We start from the raw sequence: 6649 nt of genomic DNA on the forward strand, positions 1-6649 counted from the left end.
GGGACTGTGTTTTTTATTTCTTAAAGATTCTTTTATTAAAAAAGATCTTTATAAATCATCACGTGGTTGTAGGGCTGTAAGCCCCTAAGTGTCTCAGAGATGTACTGGCTCTACCAGCCTGGATCCCTCTGCTGACACAGGGTTTCAGATCTCTCTGCAAAACGTTGTTCTTGTGTTTATTAGTGGAGACCTGTAGTCTGTGCTCCTCTCCAGCCTTTCAGCTTCCCCAAAAGATGGGATGTGGTGGAACAGGTGAACACAGCGCTGTGGTCCTTATTGAGCCAGGAGATCTGAGTGCTCCTCCATGCCAGGAAAGGAGTCCGGGGAGGAATGTGTGTCTCAGGGAACCTGGAAATTAAACATGATGCACATCAAATCTTAAAAGAGAATTTAATTTAGCACTGGGGGCAAATAGACACCAAAAAGACAAAGAAAAAGCAAAATAAATTTGTTGCTTAAGATGTTAAAGTCAGTAATGTCTGTCTGAAAGACAACCTGGTACAGAAACAGGGTGTTCCCTGTGCAAAAATCTCCAGGGCAGTAAGGGAAGGGCTTTGGCTAGTTGGAGTCACTGGCCTCTTCCCACTCCCTGTGGCTCAGGCAGGTGGGAGCATGGCAGGTAGAGCTCCTGAAGCAGAGCTCAAAGGCTACAGAAGAGCTGTGATATGAAAGGGATCCTTAGGATGCCCTGCTGTGAGGAATGTATCCTAGGAAATTGGTCACTGACACATCTGTTCAGAAATGTTGTTGTCTCAAGGGTTAAAACAGTTAACTCTTATTTTCTCCTTGGGTTTTTGTTGAGGTTTTTTTCTTGTTTTTCTTCTTATGTGCCTGGTTGTTCAGTACAGGAGTGGAAAAATCATGGTTCAGTTCCAAAGCAATTTCTGCTGTACCGCCAGCCTGCCTCGCACGAGGCCGTCGAACATCCCCCTCTCTGTCCCCTCCCCCAGTGCCCCAGCAGGACTCCAGTTGCTGTTTAGCCACCGCTCCCACTCGGCAGTGCCAGCTGGATGTGCTTTGGGATGCAGGAGGCGTCACTGCTCCCCTCTCAGAAGCTGGCAGCCCCCAGCCCATGCAGCAAGCCTGCATTTGAGGCAGCCCCATAGCAAAGTGCAGGGAGGTTCTGGCATTTACAGCAGTTTGTTGCACTGTTTGCCCTATGCTGAACCACAGAAGAGGCTGTCAAAGAAGAAGGTAGATAATAAGCTGTGGAAACAAAGAAAAAGCTTAATGACTTCTCCTCAATCTCTTTTTTCAAGGCCTATTAAAGCTCCTGGGATGTGCTAATAGCAGAGAGGTCCCTGCGCTCTGCATGTTACAGACATTTCCAGAATTTTTTTTTTTTTTCCCAGAACTGGGCAAGGACAAATACAGGGGGAATCTCTCAGCCATCAGATGCTGCTGGTGCACATTCAGCTGCCCTGCTGCCACAGCCATGGGTGCCCTGGTGCCCTGAGAGCAGCACAGCGCTGGCTCCTGGCAGGACAGTGCTTGGAGCTCGGGAGGCACTGTCTGTGGAATGACTCCCTAAAATACCTCCCTGCTGCCAGTTACACAAGGCCATTTAGTAGGTTCCCACACTACCCACTCACCTCTTTGCACTCCTGGCTGCAAAACCCAGGTGAACCTGGTGTCAGCTGCCCCATCCCCTTTGAAGGGTGCACAAGTGCCACAGGAAAGGTTATGGGGTAGGTGATGAACAACCTGGGTGTCCTGGGGCACTCAGCTATGCACAGCCAGACCCCGAGAATAATTCTGGACCTGCTGTTTAACTTTGTTTTGTCCAGCTGCAAGTATTTAAAATGTCCTCCAGCAGGTCTGTGTAAATGACATCCCAGGTCCCTGCTGCACCGTGGGTCCTGGTGCCACCAGAGCAGCCTGAATTTGAGATGTCACACTCGCTGCTCTCAGAAATAACCAGCTCAAATGGTTGAAATAGAAGCCTGAATTGCACTACAGCTTGGTGTTATCCATACCTGATCCTTGTGGTATTGAGGGGCTGTCTGCCAGACAGACCTTAACACCACAAATGAGCCCGTTTCCTCTCTTTGGCTGCATTAAAAATAATTTGAGCATCAGTTTCCCCAGCCAAATTTAACGCTGGTGTCAGCAAGGCACTTTAACTGAAGGTACCAGAGCTGAGCTTCAGCAGGAACACTGCCCAGCAGATACTCCAGCACTGCTCACAGGGAGGGCTGCTTGTGCTGTGTTTTGGCTTACCATGGCGATGCTGGTGTCTTCAGAACTGGCAATTTTAAACCCCAAGTTGTTTCAGGCAGGAATTACTTTTACTATGTAGGTGTAGCACCTAAAAGCAGCCTGGATCAGGTTTAGGACTTCAGGTGCTCCTGCACTGGAACAGGGTCCTGTGTCCCTTCCAGGGATGGGAAGAATCTTTCCCTAGAGAGGGGCTTGAGGTCGTGAGAGCTGCAAGTGCTCAAATGTCAAAAGGAAATATCACTGTCATGAGGATCTGCCCACACAATGTGGGGCTAATCTGAATTTTGGAGTGGGTACAAGTTCTTGCACTTACAGACTGTCTTATCTGGAAATGATGATACAAAGTTAAAAAATGACCTTTAGACACCTAGTTCAGACACCATTTTCCCCTGACTATAACCTTCTGCTTACCTCAGGTGTTACAGCATCCAGCAGGGTGATAAGAAAAATAGTATTAAGTCCTGGCAGAGCTACTGCAAATTGGCTGCAAGCAAAATAGAGATTGATCACTGTTTAGAGGAAAAGTAACACAGTGATCTACAATCAGGAAAGCAAATCAAGCAGAGATTTCCTGTGACAAAAGGTTTACAGTGAAATTAGTGTAACTTAATGGAAGAGAAAGGAGGAACCATGATTGGTTTCATTAAACACATAAGCAAGATGAGCAAATAATTTCTTCCTTGCTCCCTGCTTCTTTCCCTGAGAGGACGTGGTTTTGCTTGGATTTACTGGTCCTGGGTATTTCTATTTGAGGATCTATGTCTGTCTGGCTGATAAATTGTCGCTCTGGGTTTATGTTAGTGTGAGAGGGACCAGAATGCAGCTGTGGGGCAGCAGCTCACAGAGGTGTGGGTATGAGGAAGGCTTTGGGGCAGGGTGGGTGCTGGAGGTGCCTGGCCCAGCTCCCCATCCTGCTGTGCCCAGAGCCCCCCTTTATCCTCACCCCAGTTTATGCACTGCTCCAGCCCCTCAACACAGGGGACAGGAAGGAAATTCCCTCTGTGTGGCTGGTGGTGATCTCCCTGAACACACACAGGTTCACTGGGCTGAGGTGGGCAGGTGTGCGCTCACAGCCATCCAGGATCAATGTCCTCCTTCCTGTGGGATGAAGGATTATGGGCACATTAATAGGAACTGTGTTTAGGCACCCCAGAACTTCAATAAACTGAGAGACTGTCACCTTGTAGCAAACTGGGAAATTGCTTTGAAATTTAAAGAAAGTAAGTCACGGAGGGTTACTTCCTGTGCCTGCAAGTTTTTAAACCGAGGGGTCTAGGAGGCAGAAAATAAACATCACATCTCATTTGTGTCTTATACCTTCCGGTAATACCAGCGGAAGAGGCTGATTTTTCCTTGACCTTTACTTCAGGGAGGAAAGGAGAACTACCAGATGAGAGGTTTCATCTGTGTGTGGGACACACCATACTGTGCTCAAGGCCGTGGTGAGTAGAGTGACTGACATCTCAGTCGAAATGCCAAAAAGATACTGATGCAATGGAAGAAATAATGCATATTTTAGGGGCTGTTGGGATGAAGCAATAGCCTGAAGTTGCATCAGCAACTTAGAGCAGCACACGTGTTCCCAGAAGTTCCTGCTCAGCGTGACCCAAGGGGTCACAGCCTGCTCTCTGTAAGGTATTGCATTAGAGGGTGAGTTTGGACAGTGCATTTCAGGCAGCACCAGCAGCAGATTTGCTCAGAAGCCTCACGTTTCAGGTGGGGATTTCTCAGGGCCTGCTCTGTGTGCAGCAGCAGTGACAGGGACAGCAGACGGAGACTCCCAGCAAGTAACCCCAAAATATCCTCTCTCAGATGGGTAGCACTGGTGTGCTGGGACAGGGGCACAGTGCTTCAACCCACCTCAGGGCTCTGGAAACAACTGGACAAGTTGGTCACATCACTTTGCTTCAGTGTTCTGCTGGATAAGCAGGTCGGGAGATACCTGTGTTGCTTCTAAAGGACCAACCTCCCACAGGAGGTCTTCTCTTCTCCAGAAGAACCAATACTGCAATAAATGAGTATTTTAAAGCATTGAAAGTATTTCAGCCATTAAAGCTAGGGAGAGGTAAAGGGCAGGGACCCAAATAAGGGTAAATGGGCTACTGTCACTACTGCAGCCACAAAACTTGGGCAGGTCTAGATATCACTGTCTAGCACCAAGGGAAGCCCTGCCCTAAACAGGCACGAAGAGGTGCACGGTTGTTTATGTGCAGGCTCAGGGCCGTATCAGTGACATCTGGAATATGCACTGCGGTCAGATATTTGCGCAAAGGAGCTGGGGGAAAATTTGCTGCTTTTCTGAGTCAGAAGCTGTGATGAAAGGCTGTCAAACAGGAGAAAAGTAATGGAGCAAAGCAGACACAGACCCAGCCAACAAATGAACTTTGCAGTTAAATGGGGTCCAGCACAACTTTATGGGGTTCTTGTTTTTCCCTCCTCATGTGCTCTCTGATGCCCTGAGCTCACTGTCCTACACAGCCCCTGCTTGCTCAGTGCTGGGAAGGGGAGCAGCCACCACCACCACATGGGGTCTTTTTTGGCCAATTTTCCCACCCAGTTTTGGTTTTTATTTTCCTAGACAACAGGGAGGTCTGGAAGTGGGAGGCCCATGGAAAGCCTGTGTTTGCTGGCAGAGCTGTCAATGTTGTCAAGGTTCTGGGCAAAAGGCTGTCTGTGGCATGAGGCCAGGGGGTTGTAAGTGTTGTGCTAGGTCAATTTCTTACCACTGATGAGTGGTTGGATAACAGACTGATTAAGGAGGAATGAAAATGCCTCAGTGTAAATCAGTGGCTCTCTGTGGGTGCACAGCTGTACATGTATTTTAACTGTGAGATGCTGAAAGCCAAGATGTCCAAGCTCAAAATTAAATTCCAGTGTCTGAGGCTGGAGCTGACCTTACCAAACCACATATTCCCTGCTTCGTGTCTGTGCAAGTGAGAAAAATGCACATCTCACAGATGTGTTTTTCAGCCAAGTTCACGTTCCTTGCTCTTGTGTTTTATACTCTGTGCACAGTGTGTCAGCACAGACCTGCAAAGGGGAAAGGTTAACATTTTTAGATATGCTTATATGCTTCCCTGGCCTGAAAAGCAAAGCAAACATGACCAACTTACTGTTTTACTCTACAAGGCAGCCCTGCAATGGTTACCAAGCAATCCCATCACTGACATATTACATTTTCAATAACTGCACAGACCAGATCCAGCAGGATCAAGGTGGTGTCATTTGCTTTAAGTGCTGCAATTCCAATAGCACAATGTCATGATGTTGATGCTCAGTAGCAAGCACAGGAAAGCAAAACCCATGTGTCATCATTAGCTGATTGCCCTGTCCCCAGTGCTTTGGAGCTATTGACAGATCTCGTGTATCTCTGGTAGGGAACAAGTATTCAGCCACTTAATCCTTGGTGAGACATCGATCTTCACTGGAACTGGGACAGGTGCTTGCAGTGCTCGTGTGGTGTAATGTTCATGCAGGAGAGGTAAAGCTTGTGCCCAAGTCCTTCAGGGACCCTCCACTAAACACTCTGTTCCAGGTTTCCACCTCCCCTTGGCTGCTGAGGAGCCCAGCCCAAGCCCTGCCAGGCAGCAGTGGCTGTGTGCAAGCAGTGCCACGTGCTATGCTGTGACACAGATGCTTTATCAGCCATCATCACCGTACCTCTCACCAGCCTGCCACACTGAATTTTGCTTGTTCGTGCTGTTCTGTGGCCTTTCTTTGTGTGGCCCATCTCTCCAGCAGAAAAAAAAGGGTAATGAAGAAACCAAAATGTAATTCCTTGGCATGATTATTCTCTGCAAAACCTCCCTTTCTAGTCAGTTAGCTCATTTGCCTTCTGGAAATACTGAATCAAAGGGTGAACGAGTTATTCCTAAATTTCTATTTATTAAAGTTGTTATTAAAATGTATTTCTAAATTTGCTTTCAGTTTCAGGAAATGGAAATAAGTCTGGTGTAACAACATCTTTTTGGTACAGATTCATCATCACCTTTCCAAATGAGGTGAGACAGATTTGAATCTAATTTATCACCTCTCCTTTGCCAGGTTATTTCTAGTTCTTAAATGATGGGATAATTTTCTTTCTGAAAAGTGGATGTTCATGGAGCACTCTTCCTCCTCGTACCTCTGCAGACCCTCTGATGATTTTCCTGCCTCCTGCAGCGAAAGTTTCCCAGTTTAATAATGTATTTGGTCTGGGTGGCAGGGTATGTTCATAAAGGCAGGAACACTTGAGGCCATGGGACCCTGAGGGGTGGCTGAAGATGAGAAAATGGCCCTGCATCATTAGCTCTGGGCTCTTTCCCTATGCCAAGGTGTGTGCCTGTGGTGCTCCAGGTCTGCTCACCCCGTGAGCAGTGCTGTGCTGGAGCCACCAGCCACCTCAGCACCCAGGAAGGCTGGGGGTGTGCTGGCAGCCACCCCCTGCTCT

This window comes from Coloeus monedula (assembly GCF_965178545.1).
Source record: "Coloeus monedula genome assembly, chromosome: 10".
Classification (NCBI taxonomy): Eukaryota; Metazoa; Chordata; class Aves; order Passeriformes; family Corvidae; genus Coloeus; species Coloeus monedula.